The sequence below is a fragment of the Hylobates moloch genome, unplaced genomic scaffold (assembly GCF_009828535.3).
Source record: "Hylobates moloch isolate HMO894 unplaced genomic scaffold, HMol_V3 SCAFFOLD_18, whole genome shotgun sequence".
NCBI classification, from domain to species: Eukaryota; Metazoa; Chordata; class Mammalia; order Primates; family Hylobatidae; genus Hylobates; species Hylobates moloch.
In genome coordinates, this window is record NW_026652293.1 from 73,169,102 (window position 1) to 73,186,953 (window position 17,852).

At 43.1% G+C, this 17,852-nt stretch overlaps 1 non-coding gene and 1 pseudogene across 1 annotated transcript; both read left to right on the plus strand.

Annotated features, from left to right (window-relative positions):
* The first annotated feature begins 13,074 nt into the window (after window positions 1–13,074).
* On the plus strand, window positions 13,075–13,188 carry LOC116458199 (U5 spliceosomal RNA). Its single transcript, XR_004245249.1, has one exon. It is a non-coding gene; the product is annotated as a U5 spliceosomal RNA (small nuclear RNA).
* Window positions 13,189–13,840: 652 nt separating this feature from the next.
* On the plus strand, window positions 13,841–14,391 carry LOC116457486 (ferredoxin-2, mitochondrial-like; annotated as a pseudogene).
* The last annotated feature ends 3,461 nt before the right edge of the window (window positions 14,392–17,852 follow it).

The following is a 17,852-nucleotide window of genomic DNA, read 5'->3' on the forward strand; positions in this document are numbered from 1 at the left end:
CCTCTAGGAATTTGCTAGCTCTGAGAGGAGGCCTCTCTCCAGGGTCAGTAAGGCCCCAAGATGTCAAAGCATCAAACGTACAAAAAAGGATTGCTGGAGGCCAGGAGTTCGAGACCAGCCTGGGCAACACAGTGAGGCCCCATCTGCACAAAAAATAAAAACTAAAAAAAAGACATGATTAAAACAGTTTTTGAAATGGAGATAGAGTATCTGACCGATACGGTTTTTCTGTGCTCTTTCTATTGTGAGGCAAAAGGTAGAATATTTAGGCCGGACACAGTGGCTCACGCCTGTAATCCCAACGCTCTGGGAGGCCGAGGCGGGCAGATCACCTGAGGTCAGGAGTTCATGACCAGCCTGACCAACATGGAGAAACCCTACTAAAAATATAAAATTAGCTGGGCGTGGTGGCACATATCTCTAATCCCAGCTACTCAGGAGGCTGAGGCAGGAGAATTACTTGAACCCAGGAGGCAGAGTTGCAGTGAACTGAGATTGCGCCACTGCACTCCGGCTTGGGCAAAAAGAGCGAAACTCTGTCTAAAAAAAAAAAAAAAAAAGTAGAATATTTGCCCATAATTCATATTCTCTCTCTCTCTCTCCTTTTCCTTCCCCTCTTTACATGCCTAGTTTGGTGCTTGGTACATAATGGGCATTCAAAAGTGTTCCATTTTCTTCCCTTTACATTTAAATATAATAATTTTGGCCAGGCGTGGTGGCTCATGCCTGTAATCCCAGTACTTTGGGAGGCTGAGGTGAGTGGATCACTTGAGGCCAGGAGTTTGAGACCAGCCTGGTCAACATGGTGAAACTCCGTCACTACTAAAAATACAAAAATTAGCCAGGTGTGGTGGCATATGCCTGTAATCCCAGCTACTCAGGAGGCTGAGGCAGGAGAATTGCTTGAACCTGGGAAGCAGGTTGCAGTAAGTCAAGATCATGCTGCTGCACTCCAGCCTGGGCAACAGAGTGAGACTTTATCTCAATAATAATAATAGCAACAGAGTGAGACTTTATCTCAATAATAATAATAATAGCAACAGAGTGAGACTTTATCTCAATAATAATAATACTTTTGAATTAGTAGATATAAACTAGTTTCTGTGTGAAAGTGGATTCATTAGAACATGTAATATTATTAAATGATTATCTCTGCACATGTGGAAATTAGCATTTCTGTCATACTAAAGCAAAGAAATGTGATAACAGTGAGTTGTATTTATTAGAGTTGTCAGGTAAAAATATAGAATGGCCAGTTAAATTTGAATTTCAGGTAAACAATAAAAATGTTTATGTATGTCCCAAATATTGCATGAGACGTACTCAGGCTAAAAAAAATATATAGTTGTTGTTTTTCTTGAAATTAATATTTAACTGGAAATTCTGTACTTTTATTTACTAACACCTTAATGTGGTAGGCAGAATTCTGAAAACAGCCCCGCAAGATTCCATATCCTAATCTCTGGAGTCTGTGAATCCGGGAAGCTACCATTCCCATTATCAAATTCTTACATACAGCTCTGTAGGACACAGTTTACCTTAAGAGAGGAAGGTTTTCCGGTGGGCCTGATCTAAGCAAATGGACCGTGAAAAGCAGAGAACTTTCTCTGGCTGATAGAAGAAGGGGGCAGAAAAGAGGGCCGAAGAGGAAATCCAGAGTCTGAGGAAGTGAGAAGGACTCCGTGCTCCATGGCTGACTTTGAAGATGGCAAAGGCTGCTGAGAAGAAATGTAAGCAACTTTGAGGAACCAAGAACAGCCCTTACCGACAGCTACCAAGGAAAAAAGCACTTCGGCACATCAATTGCAAGAACTCAAATTCCACCAAAACCATGCTGAACTTGGAATGGTTTCTTCCCCAGTCTCCAGATGACAACTAACCCCAGCCAACATCTTGATCTTTGCCTTTGGCTATCCCGTGCCTAGGACCCTGCTGAGCCTCTCTGGACCTACAGAACTAGGAGCTAATATTATGAGCATCATTTTCAGCTGCTAAATTGGTGATACTTTTTTTTTTCTTTTTCTTTTTTTTAGAGACAGGGTCTCTCTCTATTGCCCAGGCTGGAGTGCAGTGGCACAATCATAGGTCACTACAGCCTCCAATGCCTGAGCTCAAGTAATCCTTTTACCTCAGCTTCCTGAGTAGTTTATGGGCGTGCACCACCACGCCTGGCTAATTTTTAATTTTTTGGTAGAGATGGGGGTCTCACTATGTTGTTAGGCTGGTCTCAGACTCCTGGCCTCAAGCAGTCCTCTTGCCTCAGCCTCCTGAGTAGTTAGGACTACAGGTGCCTGTCACCATGCCCAGCTAATTTTTTCAATTTTTTTCAATTTTTTTTTTTTAAGAGACGGAGGTATCTTGCTATGTTTCTCAGGCTGATCTTGAACTCTTGGTCCCAACGGATCCTCCAGCCTCGTCCTCCAGAGTAGCTGGGTTTACAGGCACAAGCCACCCTGCCCAGGTGTGTGGCGCTTTCTTATACAGCAAGAGAAGATGAATACACCTAGTATTTGTATGTTTTTTTTTTTTTTCAAAGCTTGTCACATACTTTTTTTTATTATTATTTGATTGTCAAATGGATGAGATAAACCGGTCCATCAGTAAGATTTATGATGGCCAGGCGTGGTGGCTCACACCTGTAATCTCAGCATTTTGGGAGGCCAAGCCAGGCAGATCACTTGAGGCCAGGAGTTCTAGACCAGCCTGGCCAACATAGTGAAACCCTGTTGCTACTAAAAATACAAAAAAAAATTAGCCGGGCATGGTGGCACTCACCTGTAATCCCAGCTACTCAGGAGGCTGAGACACGAGAATCCTCTGAACCCGGGAGGCAGAGGTTCAGTGAGCCAAGATCGTGCCACCGTACCCCAGCCTGGGTGACAGTAAAAAAAAAAATTTTTTTTTTTGAAACCAACAAATGTTGAATAAAATATCTGAAGTAAAGCATGGATATTTTTGAAAACCTACATTTTTCTGCTTTTTCTTTCCTTTATCTTTTCCTTCATATTCTGAATAAGGAAGCCATTCTTTTGGAGAGGGATTCCCTTGCTCAGTACTACGGAAGAGTTTTTAAAAGAAGTGAGCTTTCACAAAGGATTGGAAACTAAAGACAGAGTCAGTTTGAGGGCCTAAAGTTGATGAGATATAGAGAATTAAAGGTCTTCGTAAAGACACAAGATGAATCGCTCCAAAATGATTCTGTCACTTTGGCTATAGAGATAATGTAAAGCTTTGTGTGTGTTCCACAAACTCCTAAGTAAGTACATTTCTTTTTTGCGTGTGTGAAGCAGGGCTAACCCATAGGCAGTGAGTCCAGAGCCAGCCTACTTTAGTAAATGTCTTTTTTTTTTTTTTGAGATGGAGTCTCACTCTGTGGCCCAGGCTGGAGTGCTAGAGTGCAGTGGTGCAATCTCAGCTCACTACGACCTCCAACCACCCTTCTGGGTTCAAGTGATTCTCGTGCCTCAGCCTCCTGAGTAGCTGGATTATAGGCACATGCGACCGTGCCATGCTCATTTTTGTGCTTTTAGTAGAGATGGGGTTTTACCATGTTGACCAGGCTGGTCTCTAACTCCCTGCCTCAAGTGATCCACCTGCCTTGGCCTCCCAAAGTGCTGGGATTATGGGCATGAACCAACATGCCTGGCCATATCTAAGTAAATTTGCAAAGTAGCCTGCCCCATTCTTCAGTCTACATATTGAGGAATAGGATTATCAAGAGAGCTGTAGCCAATAATCTGGTCTATGGGGCTTTTTAAAAGAAAAATCTTAGACAAATTAAGTTTAACAGAGTTTAGTTGAGCAAAGAACAATTTGAGAGTCAGGCAACCCCCAAGCCAGAATACCTTCAGAGAGGCTCCACCGCAGCCATGTGACGGAAGATTTATGGACAGAAAAAGGAAAGGACATGCAGAAAAACGGAAGTGAGGTGCAGAAACTGCTGGGTTGGTTACAGTTCAGCGTTTGTCTTCTTTGAACTCAGTTGGAACAGTTTGCTATCCTTCACTGACTGAAACTTAGTGATTGGCACAAGAGTAGGTTATAGTCTATTTACACCTCCATTTAGGGTATAGTTCACCATGTACAGATAAACCTTTAGGCTGAACTTAAGATATGTAAGGAGGCAGATTTAGACTAAACTTAATTTAACAGACTCTAAGAAATGTAAGGCCGGGTGCCATGGCTCACGCCTGTAATCCTAGCACTTTGCGGGGCCAAGACAGGTGGGTCACGAGGTCAGGAGTTCGAGACCAGTCTGGCCAACGTGATGAAACCCCATCTCTACTAAAGATAAAAAAAAATTAGCTGGGTGTGGTGGCACGTCCTGTAATCCCAGCTACTTGGGAGGCTGAAGCAGGAGAATTGCTTGAACCTGGGAGGCAGAGGTTGCAGTCAGCTGAGATTGGTGATAGGGAGAGATTCCATCTCAAAAAAAAAAAAAAAAAAAAAAAGAGTGAAATCATAGGGCTATGGAAAGGGAACCCGTGAGCTGAGTCAGCCTCTGGATAGGGGCCACAGGACTGATGGAGCCAGGACTCACAGGTCTGGGTGGGGTCTGTCAGTTGCTAGAATGCAAAAGTCTGAAAAACATCTCAAAAGAGCAACCTTAGTTTCCACAATAGTGATGTTATCTACAGGAACAATTGGAGAAGTCACAAATCTTATGACCTCTGGCCACGTGACTCTGGAGCACTAAGGGATTACAGAAAAACAGGCTAGGGCACATGACTGGTTATCGTTTAGCTACATCTACCATTTGAGCAGAACTCAGGCTAATCCTCATCCTGTGGGCTTTCATTAGTCTTACAAAGGCAATATTCGTCCCAGAACAAGGAGAGGATCAGTTTTAGGGAGAGACTACGATCGTCATTGCTTTAAAGTTCAATTAGGGACTAAATTTTTCCCATGGTTAGCTTGGCCTGTGCCCAGAAACGAGTGGGGACAGGCAGCCTGTGAGACTAGAAGCGAGGTGGAATCAGCCATGCTACACTTCTTTCACTGTTAGAATCTTTGCAAAGGTGTTTTCACTAGAGGCCTACTTGTGCTGGCCTAGGGACTCACACTACTCAGAGACGGTGGTGACTGAGCCATGCTAGGTGGTTATCCACGCTGGCCACCCAAGTGGCTCCTCAGAGGGAGGTTCACAGCATTTACCCCACCCAGCTTCTTTTGATTCCACAGGCAAATTCCCGCTTATTTCCAAGATCCGGTTCATGATCCAGGGAGTCAATACCCACTTTTCTCTGTGCTTTCTTTGAACTAGTAGTTAAAATCATGAGCTCTAGAGGCAGATAAACTTAGGTTTCCTGGTTCTAGAGTTAACTGCCTCTCTAATTTTCAATAAGTTGTTTAATTTCTCTAAGCCTCAGTTTCCACATCTGTAAAACTCATAGTGTATTGTAATAATTAAATAATGTAGGCTGGGTGTGGTGGCTCAAACCTGTAACCCCAGCACTTTGGGAGGCTGAGGCAGGTGGATCACTTGAGGCTAACAGTTCAGGACCAGCCTGGCCAACATGGCGAAACCCTGTCTCTACTAAAAATACAAAAATTAGCTGGGCAGGGGCCAGGCGCAGTGGCTTACGCCTGTAATCCCAACACTTCGGGAGGCCGAGGCGGGCAGATCACAAGGTCAAGAGATCGAGACCATCCTGGCTAACACAGTGAAACCCTGTCTCTACTAAAAATACAAAAAATGACCTGGGCGTGGTGGTGGGCACCTGTAGTCCCAGCTACTCGGGAGGCTGAGGCAGGAGAATGGCGTGAACCCGGGAGGCGGAGCTTGCAGTGAGCCGAGATCATGCCACTGCACTCCAGCCTGGTGACAGAGTGAGACCTTGTCTCAAAAAAAAAAAAAAAAAAAAAAAGGTAGCCAGGCATGGTGGCATGTGCCTGTAATCTCAGCTACTTGGGAGGCTGAGGCAGGAGAATTGCTTAATCTGGGAGATGGAGGTTGCAATGAGCCAAGATTGCACCACTGTACTTCAGCCTGGGTGACAGAGTGAAGTCCCATCTCAAAAAAAAAAATTATTAAATAATGTATAAATGCAGTCAGCCTCATGCCTGGTGTGTGTTACATTTTTAATAACTGCTACCCACTGTCATTATTGATATCATCATTACTTTGTTGTATTATTATTGTGTTCCTTTGTATTTCTTTCCTATAAAGCTCTGAGCAAGTTTGGAGAGCAGGGATCATATTTTATTTTTATTAATTTTCCTGATCATCTACCATGATGTCTGGCACATAACAGACACTCCATAATTGTTTGCTGAATGAATGGATCAATGAATCAGCAATTGCTTTGAAGTGTCCCTGCTGGAAAATGTGTTTGTATGCTTTTTTTTTTTTAAAAAAAGGGAAAGTATGCAATGGGTTTGGGATAAGGCCAGAGGTTTTTCTTTTATGTAGGTCTGGGACAACACGTTGTCAGCATCCCCGTGAACTTGGAGAGAGAGAACTGGATGGCATACCTTCCAGATATATCACATTAGGTGACAGAAAGCCTGCCACGCTTCATTCCTATCCCTATGTACTTTATAAACAACAAGTAATCGCTGTAATAACTACCCTGTCCAATGTCTTGCCTTCTCTCTGCTCATGGTCTGTTTCCCTAATTTATCCCCACCACCAAAGCGAGAAGACTGCTCTCAAACTCGGCTCTGTGGACATGCCAGCATGGTGTTTAGTTCGCATTTTGCCTGAGGTGTTACAGCCATGTGGATTCACTTGAACAACAGGAAAGCCAAGCCGATTCCCAAAGGATTCCAGAAATGACTTTTGGAAGCACATTTAAAAAATTCCCAAATGGATGAGCCTGGAGTAAGAAAAGCCTGCAAACAAGTATATCCACCTTCACAGTGACAATCTCTCCCATCTCAGTGCATTCTTTTAGGGTTGGTGTTTCCAAGTGTCGGGTAAGACCCCCTAAACTATATGTGTATTATCACATCTCTAAATATTTAAGCACAATTCTCTATCTAAAAAATTTCCACATTTTCCATGGAAACCCTCCAGTTTTTCTAAATTCACATGTACTCTTTTTGTTGTGTGTCTGTGGCAGAGTCTTGCTCTGTTGCCCAGGCTGGAGTGCAGTGGCGTGATCTCAACTCACTGCAACCTCAGTCTCCCAGGTTCAAGCGATTCTCTTGCCTCAGCCTCCCAAATAGCTGAGATCACAGGCAGGCACCACCACGCCCAGCTAATTTTTTGCGTTTTTAGTAGAGACAGGGTTTCACCATGTTGCTCAGGCTGGTCTTGAACTCTTAAGCTCAGGTGATCCGCCAGCCTCGGCCTCCCAAAGTGCTGGGATGACAGGCGTGAGCCATTCATACTCTTTATGAGGTGAGGTTCCTACACTGTTACCCTCAGAAAGGAAGTGTATTTGTGTGTGCAGGCACATGTGTGTGATGTGGGAAGGTAGCACTTATGGGTGAATTATCAAAAGATTTCACAGATTCTAGAAGTAGGTCATGTATCTCATGATCTTCATGTTGGAAAGATTTGTTTGGTTCCTGAAAAACCAGTCACTTATGCCTATAGGGATATTTGCTCACCAAATATTCATTGAGCACTGCTGTACACAGGACTCTACTAAACATTCTAGAAAATGAAAAAGGCTCTGGATGGGTAAGAGTCCAGTTGTGTACAATTATCCAAAATACAAGAAAAGACAGAAATGATGCTGGTTATAGCGTTTAATAAAGAGTAATTATTTCTGGCTTGAGTGAGCTGGAAAGGCTTCAGAAGGAAGTGAAATTTGAACTCAGTCTTGAAGAATGGGTAGTTTTGTCATTAGTGGAATAGAAGGGATACAGTGGAAGAACATTCCCAGAAGGTAGATCGAGAAAGAACAAAGAGCAGCGCTGGAAGGTGACTCAGGGATACACTCAGGCCTGTTTGTTCCAGTAGAGCTTTCACATTGGGAAGTAACAGGAGGAAATTTTGCAAAGTGGACAAGGTTGTCTAAGAAAAGACCAGAACGGCAGTGGTATTAAACAGGACTCATTAGTTTGTAGTGGGTAAAATAAAACTAATTAATTAATGACTTAGCATCCTTCAGGAAAACAAAACAAAACAGAAACTCTCAAGCTTTAGGAAAGTAAGAGGAGGGGAGAATCATTTAGCTTGGCACACATTGAGGCAGTTCAAGGTATCAAGAGAACCCTGAGAGAGGGTGTAACAGGGATTCAGTGGCTCTCTTACTCCAAACTGCCATCTATTTCTTTTACTTTCTTTCCTTTGTTTATTTGTATTCTCTTCTAATATGCAAGTCTTTGCCTGTAGCCCCAACTTTTTTGTTTGTTTTATTTTTAATATTTTATTATTCTATATTTTATTTGAGACAAAGTCTCACTATGTTGCCCAGGCTTGTCTCAAACTCCTGAGCTCAAGCGATCCTCCCACCTTGGGCCCCTAAAGTGCTGTAACTATAAGTATAAGTCACCTCACCAGACAGCCCCAACTTCATAGTCCTCTATTATTGTGATTTCAGAGGCAAAATTGCCTCTTGTACAGCTCCAAACAAAAAATATAAGGGCGGGCCGGGCGCAGTGGCTCACGCCTGTAATCCCAGCACTTTGGGAGGCCGAGGCAGGTGGATCACCTGAGGTCGGGAGTTCGAGAACAGCCTGACCAACATGGAGAAACCCCGTCTCATTAAAAATACAAAATTAGTCAGGCATGGTGGCACATGCCTGTAATCCCAGCTACTCGGGAGGCTGAGGCAGGAGAATCGCTTGAACACAGGAGGCAGAGGTTGCAGTGAGCCGAGATTGAGGCATTGCACTCCAGCCTGGGCAACAAGAGCAAAACTTTGTCTCAAAAAAAAAAAAAAAAAAAAATACAAGGGTGGAGCTCTGATTTCTGTGGCTTCAGCCACACGACCACCCTAGTTGAATCACATGACAATGGGAAAGAGGTATTTTGATTGGCCAGCCCTGTGTCACATTCCTACTCTGTGAGCCATGAGAAAGCTTTGAGGACAGGCAGGTACAATAACCGCCAGCTTTCACTGCACCATGCTAAGAGTTTTATTCTGTCGTGAATTAATTCATTCCTTCACATATTCATTTCTTCAGTTTTTTTCTTTTGAAAAAGGGTCTCCTCTGTTGCCCAGGCTGGAGCACAGTGACGCAATATGGCTCACTGCAGCCTTGAACTCCCAGGGTGAAGGGATACCCCACTCAGCCTCCTGAGTAGCTGGGACCACAGGCGTGTGCCACCACACTGGCTAATTTTTGTATTTTTTGTAGAGACAGGGTTTTGCCCTGTTGCCTAGGCTGGTCTCGAACTTTTCAGCTCCTGCCTTGCCCTCCCAAAGAACTAGGATTACAGGTTTGAGCCATTACGTCTGGCCTGACTTTCATCTTATAGACAATGGAGAATTATTAGAGGATTTTTCATCTAGTAAGTAACAGAGATTGTAGTGGTCTCCAGGGTGCATTAGAATAGAGAAGAGTGGTCTCCAGAATGCATTAGAATGGAGCCAAGTGACAACCATATAAAAAGTGACAAAGCCTGAGCCAAGGTAGGACAGAGAGGGAAGAAAGGAGGTGACAAATTGGGTACGTGAGAGGTAGGTCATCACATCATGAAATTACCCAATAGCTCTTTCGTCAGTGAAGGTCCCACGTATTGTGTAAGATTACTGGAGCTTTTGCTGAACTCCAAAATTTGACCTCTGTACTGAGTTGTTTTAGGATCCAAAACATCATGTAGCAAGGAATGGAAAGTGTTTTATACAAATACTTTTTAAAATGTCCATAAATGTCTAATGTCTAATGCAGTGTACAGATTCATCAAATGTCAGCAAATTAGTGCTGACCTTGTAGCCACAACACCCATCTCCTTATCCCCATGCCAGGAATAGGCACAATCCTGGCTGGACTTTACCCAGCAGCGTAAGTGTAAGCTGAAATTCACCACCCTCGGTATACCCACAATCAAGGATTTTGAGTTGTACTTGAGATGAGGCCAATATGATGGTGGAATTGTTAGGGAAACAGGGACATAGGAGAGCCAGGGTGACATCATTTTCAAATCAATTCCATCTTAAAACTAGCAAGACACATTCCTTGCCAGTCATGACCCACGGTAGTAAGATGTTTACCACCAAGGAAACAGCTTAATAACGCCTGCAAGGACAAACTCCTGTGACAACAAAATGCCCAGATGTCCCAACATTGCAAAACAATATGTGCTTTTAAGGTGACTATAGTCATGCTTTGATGTACTTACGCACCAAAATGCCAAGGATAACTTTCTTTAAATCAACAAAGTAATAAATGTCATTTTTTCGGCTCACCCGCATGTAGACATAGCTTAGCTTTTCCACAGATAAGATCCCTATATAAGAAGAGTTTAAAACAAAGATGATGCATTCTTGGTCTTGCTTTCTGAGGACATTCTCGCTCTGTAACTGAGTAGATTTCAGTAAACTATCTCTTCTCACTGTACTCTGCAACTCACTTTGAATTCCTTCCTGCGAGAGATCCATGAACCCTCTCTTGAGGCCTGAATCTGGACCCTTTTTTCCGATTGAAATGTTTTCTCTAGACATATGTATTTCCTTTATGAATGAAGAAATCCTTCCATAGTTTAAGCCTTAGGAAAGTGAATGTCTCTAAGGCAGTTTCCTTCTGTTTTTATTCATGTCATTAGAGAATTACGTGATAGGGAGGTGAAGGCTTTCTCCTGAGTTTTCTGCAAAAAGAAAAGGTTTGTTACCACTTGCAATGGTGAAAGTCCCACAGCCAATGGGCACACAGTCCCACTAGCTATGTGACTGGGTGAGTCACTTCACTGCTCCAGGTTACAAGCATCTCTTACGTAAAGTGAGCATTAGATCATTTCTGAGCAGGTTGACCATATAATTAACTTTCTAGAGTGAAAGTGGGTGCCTTTGAAATTACACCAAGACAACAGGCATAAACTGGGGCTATCCTGGAGAAACTGGAACATTTGGTCACCTCTCTCTAAAGAAGCTTTGAAGCTCTGAAACTGTTTGGTTCTCAGGTTCATTTTCTGCACCCAAATCCAATCCTTGAGATGGTCATGATGTTATAAACTTCCCTTTGGGCAGGATATGCTTATTCCGTTTGGGGGAATAGTTCAACTTAACAGAAATGTCCATCTATCCCTTAGCTACAGCAGAGGGGTGAAATCCAACTCCAGACATAAGCTTCTCCCACAAGGGTTGATACTCAGGTCCTGAGAGAGAATACTTTTTCTCCACAACTGGGGACCTGGCTGATCATGAGCCAGTTCTAATACTTTGTTGTTCTAGGAGTGACATTCGCCAGGCATGGTGACTCACGCCTGCAGTCCCAGAACTTTGGGAGGCTGAGGTGGGAGGATTGCTTGAGCCCAGGAGTTTGAGACCAGCCCTACCAACACAGGGAGACCCTGTCTCAACAACAACAACAAACAAACAAACAAAAAGTTATTTAAATACCAAAAATGTTTTAAAAAGTGTTTAAAAAGATTGCAGTGAAGACTGGTGCACATATATCATTGTCTTTCAACTGTGGCAATGACAATAACTGTGATCCTTGCTATCAGTTTGCATCTCATTGAAGGGATTACAGAAGTAACCTATGAGCAGCTGTCTTTTTTACCTGCCTATCAATGGCAGGAGTTGTAATTTTCCATTTAGAGCTAACCTACTTCACTGATTAATACGTTCATTCAGCAAATATTTAATGATTATAAACTATGCACCAAACATTGTGTGGGAGACCCAGAATGAAGTGGGAAATACAGGTGAAATAAGTGGTTAATTGATGATTACAATACAACATTATAATTGGTGGAATCAAAATCTCAACAAAACACTAGAAGAACACATACTTTGTGAGATAGTTGACTTCTGTCTTTAAATGGTTTTCCTGCCTACATCATTTAAAATTACCTCAATTCATGAAAATGCAGGGATACAGTTAACCATCTTGTCATCCAATTCTACTATGCTTTACAACCCAGAGGAGTTGAATTAAGATTGAATTTCTTGTTGGTGGTACTGGATTGACATGCAATGTAGTCACACCAAAGTGACATCATATATGTATAAATCCCCTCTTGCTGGAAAGAATCTCAGTCTCATCCATATTTTGTATCCCTCCTCATTTATTTCATTTATTTTCCTTCTCTGTTCGTTCACACACACACTTAGTCACACATCTGGTGTCTTTCTGGGACACATATTCATCCCTGCCTTCTTCACTGTCTCACACGCTCACTGTCCTGGGTACATTCACATCTCTATCACTCACTCTGTCAAAGTCTGTTGCACACTGAGTTTCTCACTCTGAAATACACATGACCTCAAGTTTGTAATTTCCTACAGATGCTGTCTGTCCCGGGGGACAGATTCTCTCTCCTTTGAGCACAGGGCCATTCTCCAACAGTCTCGCTTTCAAAGGCACACACCCACATCTGCAGGCACTCACGCTTTTGTCGACAGCCCCTCCCACACCTCAGGCGTCTCACTAGTGATCGGAGTAGGGACAGGAGACAGGATGGGTGGAGGAGATACCAGTAAGTCATCTGTCCTCCACCCACATTTTCTTTCTTAATTTGTTTTCTTGAATTTCTTTCTTCCTTTCTGGTAAGCAGGGAGAGAACTTGCTGAGTAGCATGGTAGGACTCTTTGCAAGTGTCATTGTGGTGCTAAGGATGAATGAAGGGGAGAAGGCATCGCTTAGAAGGATATCACTGGAGGAGGCAGAGAAACATTTCACTGTCCCCAAAGAGAAAGGCCAGTCTCGCTGAACAGCTGCTCTTCTAAGAATTCTTACCACTGGGACATTTTGTTGACGTAAGGCACTGTGTCTCTATGAAACAAATTGGAACTCTAGCAGAGAAAACATATCAAATTATCTGAAAGATTCTTGAGTATTGATTTATATCAGGGGTTGGCAAACATTCTCTAAAGGGCCACATAGTAAACATTTTAGGCTTTGAAGGCCATATGATCTCTGCTGCAACTTCTCAACTTGGCCATTATAGAGTGGAAGCAGCCATAGACAATACATAAATCAATGTATGTGGCTATGTTCCAATAAAACTTTATTTATAATGCTCATTCTTTAGAATGAATAAATTTTTTGCCATTTACTAAAAGTTTCCATGGAGAGGAACAGTGTGAGTTGATAACCAGATTTTTTGAGGTCTTGCTTAGGCAGGGCTAATAGAAAGTTTTTAAAAAAAACTTTATTTAGGGCAGGCGCAATGGCTCATGCCTGTAATCCCAGCACTTTGGGAGGCCGAGGCAGGTGGATCACCTGAGGTCAGGAGTTCAAGACCAGCTTGTCCAACATGGCGGTGAAACCCCGTCTCTACTAAAAACACAAAACTTAGCCGGGCGTGGTGGCACATGCCTGTAATCCCAGCTACTTGGGAGGCTGAGGCAAGAGAGCTGCTTGAACCTGGGAGGCAGAGATTACAGTGAGCCAAGATTGCGCCACTGTACTCCAGTTAACCATCTTGTCTGGATGTTGCACATCCAGCCTGTGCAACAGAGGAAGATTCTGTCTCAAAACAACAACAAAAAAAACTTTATTTATAAAAACAGGCAATGGGCTGAATTTGGACCATGGCTCTAATTTGCAGACTCCTGATCTATGTAAATGACATCATGTTTTGCTCTATTTTTTTCTTTTTTTGTGATTATGATTTAATTTGAAAATGACTAGTTAACTTTTCATCAAATTTGGAAGATTTATTTATAATGGTCAGACATAAAAACTGGATATATACTTTGAGAAAAAATTCCCTTTTGGTGAGCCATGATGAAACATAAGAGAGATAATTGTCTGACCGAGTCACCTGACACCTGTCATGGCCACCTCCGAGGGCCGGGGTGGAATGAGTGCCAGGGTTCTGCTGTGGGCTGCCAGGGACACCTTGTGTAACAGACCCAGAAGCTCTTTAGGGTCCAGGGAGGCGTAGGCGCCAGTGACAACCAGGACATTTCAGGAGACAGGCTGACGTGCCAGGCGGGAGAGGTAGAGCCCAGCGGCCCTGAGCGGCCCAGGGATGTGGTGAAAGTGGTGTTTGTAGACCTGTCAGGCTGGCGGATCCAGTGAGCTGCAGAGTCGGAGGACAGTGTTCTCCACCTGACCCAATGCCACGGGCTGAACCTGGAAGGCGCCTGTGAAGCCTTCCTGGCATGTTCCACCTGCCATGTGCATGTGAGCAAAGACCTGGACCTTCTGCCTCCTCCCGAAGAGGGGGAAGACGGCATGCTAGACATGGCCTCCCTCCTCCAGGAGAACTCCCCGCTGGGCCGGCAGATCGTGCTGACGCTAGAGCTGGAAGGGGCAGAATTCAGCCTGCCCTAGAACACCAGGAACTTCTACGTAGACTGCCATATCCCCAAGCCCCACTGACGCGGACAGCCGGAACTTCCCGGATTGTCATGGCCTCAGGGCCAAGACTGAAGGAACAGCCAAGTGTCAGCCAAGCCCAGCTCAGAGCACGTACAGTCCCGAGAGAGACAGGAAGCCTCCAAGAAGGACAAAGCCCCCCGCTTGAGAGAGATTCCATGTCCAAGCTCTGGTGGGGACAGGATCTCTAGTGGGGTGGTCTTCCCCAACCCCTGAGAATAGAGTGTAAGTAGGGTAGAGTCAGATTGGAGCTGCAGTAAAACTATGTCATGGGCCTAAAAAGAAAAAAAAAAACAGAAAGAGAGATTATTTTCTAGAGTATGTAGTGACTGTATCACACAACAAGAACAGATTAACAGTTTATTCAGTTGTGAGCCCCAGCTGGATTTTCATCAGTGTCAGGCTGCCGCTTCTTAGGTAGGCAACTCTCTGTAGGATGCTCCTGGTGTAAAAGAAGATAATGTACCGTGGGAACGAGCCCCAGGACAGAGGAGCTGGGATGTTGGGAGCGGGTGAGACATTGCCAGTATGCAAAGCAAGATTGAGGAGCAACTACGGGTCTAGTTCTGACTCCAGCAATCGATGGTCCAATTAAGGTTTTCAATCTTTTTTCTGTTCCAGGAAAATTTCTTCTGAAAGTGTCTGCTTCTTGGGCCAACTAGCTGTAGGGTACAGAGATGGACACTAGAGAACAAATGCACTAGAGATACACAATATAGGTAGTTTCAGATGTGCATGTTGTTCCACTCTTCATTAACTTTATTTTGCTCTTGAGATGCTATTTAAGTTTGGTAACCATTTCTTTTTCCTCTTTTGTTTTTTAAGACAGTCTTGCTCTGTCACCCAGGCTGCAGTGCAGTGGCGCAATCTTGGCTCACTGCAAGCTCAGCCTCCTGGGTTCATGCCATTCTCTTGCCTCAGCCTCCCAAGTAGCTGGGACTGCAGGTGCCCGCCACCATGCCCGGCTAATGTTTTGTATTTTTAGTAGAGACGGGGTTTCACCATGTGAGTCAGGATGGCCTCGATCTCCTGACTTCGTGATCTGCCCACCTCAGCCTCCCAAAGTGCTGGGATTACAGGCGTGAGCCACCGTGCCCAGCCAAATTTGGTAACCGTTTCTAAATAATAGAATAGAGTGAAGCTCTTTCAACGAATCGGGTAGCTATACGCATCATGAGATATTTAAACAATATGTTGTTAAATAAATGAGAAAAGCAGATTGCACGTAAGCCCTTATAGGAAAATCTCATATTTGTGTATGTCTGTGTGTACATACTTAGACACATATATGCATTTGCCTAGAAAAAAGTTCATAGAAATACATATGAATTTTGAACAGTGATCATTTCTGGGCAGCATGGGACTACCAAGGAACTCTACTTTTTCCTTACCCATTTTTCTTTCTCTTTCTTTCTCTTCCCCTACATGACCAAGTATTCGAATTATAATTCAAAAGGCAATGAGGATTTTTCCATTTAAAATATTTATGAAAAATTCAGTAGTTATGACTTCAATTCCAAAAGGAGGAATTATCCATATGTTGAGACGAGGGAAGAGAAAGTCTTACCCTACCGCGTCTTCCTTACCGTTTCTGGATGGGTTATTTGGGGTACAGCACATTTTCCGTGATGATTCAAAAAGTGTGTTTTATCAAGCAAAAGGATCACTTTCTCCTTGCAATATACATTAGCTATGAATGAACAGGTGACTCATCATTTAATTAAGGGGGAAAACAGATAGATACTGAAAGCAACGTCCTGTGCAGTTTTAGGCAAATTACTTAACCTTTCTGAAAGCCTGCTTCCTGATTTCTGTAACAGGGTTAATAATACACACCTTCCAAATGTATGAGGATTAAATGACAGTATATGGAAAACACCTAGCCGATCTTGACATCTGGTAAGTGCTAAAAAGAAAAAAAGTTCCTTTCTTTCCCATTCTCACTTTTTTTTCTCCTCCAGCAACAGCTTTCCCAAATAAGAAGAAAAAGCCCTGGGCTATGCTGCCATCTTCAATAAGTCCCATTGCATATTCTTCCCCACATCCTAAGCCGTTTGCCTTCTCTTTCTTTCTCTGAGAAGGCAAATACCCAGACGGCAAGAATATGCTGGAGTAGGAAACAGATGGCAATCCAGTCTGTGCTTTGAGTGGCCAATATAATTTTATTTTAAAATGAAACTCTAGAAATAACATTTGAAATAATCCAATTGCTCTTGATAATACCATGTTTGAAAAGGAAATTTGAGTCAGGGAGGTCCTATTTTAAATCTGAAATTTGGCTTACTGCATGTAATAGAATTTCCCCATTATTCGCCAGTTTCCCACATAATCATCACCCCCTCGCCAGGCGCTCCTATACCCAAAAGACTGCTGAGATTTATATAAAGTCCCGTTTCTTTCTATCAATGAAATATTGCCATTTTGATGTGTGCATATTTCCTGATTCTCAGTTCTTTACACGTCACTGTCTTTCGGTGTGCATTGGCATGTCATACCTCCCTACCAGGGATGATGGGACTTTAATTGTAGACAGAGGTATTACTACCAATTATGTGATGTTTCTTATCAAAGGGGAGCAGTTTCAACCTTAGCATAGCCCAGACTGAACTTAGAAACTTCCCTGATAACCTTTTGCTCCCCTCTGTCTATTTTCTCTTGTGGTGGAATCACATTCCATCATGTCACACAGTTGCGAAGCAGAACACTGTCCTTTATTCCTCCTTTGCTTTTCCCCATGTCCAAACAGTCATCTAGTCCTCTCCATTCCTGCCACCAAGGCCCTAATCCAGGCCTTTATCCTCTCTTATTTGATCATTGCAAGACCAGCTTTCCAACTGGAGCCCTTGCTTCCAGCCTTTTTGACCTCAGATCCATCCTCCATTCGTTCTGTTACCAAATGCAAATTTGATGATGACTTTTGTTTGTTTGTTTGTTTGTGGGCGCTCATTGGCTCCTCAGGACCTATAGGATAAACTTTAAGTGTTCTAATATAGCATTTAGAGCCCTTTGTAATACATTTCTAGATATATCTCCTGCCATTCTCTACTTGCAGTATTCCATTCCAGAAGCACTAAACTGGTTCCAAATCGCTGCGTACAGCATGCTACCTCATGAATTCAGCTCTGGCTAATGGCTGTTTCTTCCTTGGAATACATTTTATCTCCTCATTGACTGATTCTCCTTGTTCTTTAAGACACAGTGTAAGTATGATAGTTCTATGAAGCTTTATCAAACTCTCCTGGATAAACTTTCTCATTTTGCATGCTTTTTAATGTAACTTTTTCATTGCACTTACCAATTTGAATTAACACTATTTATGTACTTGTGTTCCAAATGATTCTGTTAGCTCCTTGAGGGGATATATTGTTTTATTATGGCAATGAAGTGTGTTACAGAGATTGAAAGACTGTAGACTTTAACAGGTACTTGTTGAATAAATGAATTAGTAAAAGAATTAATTCATG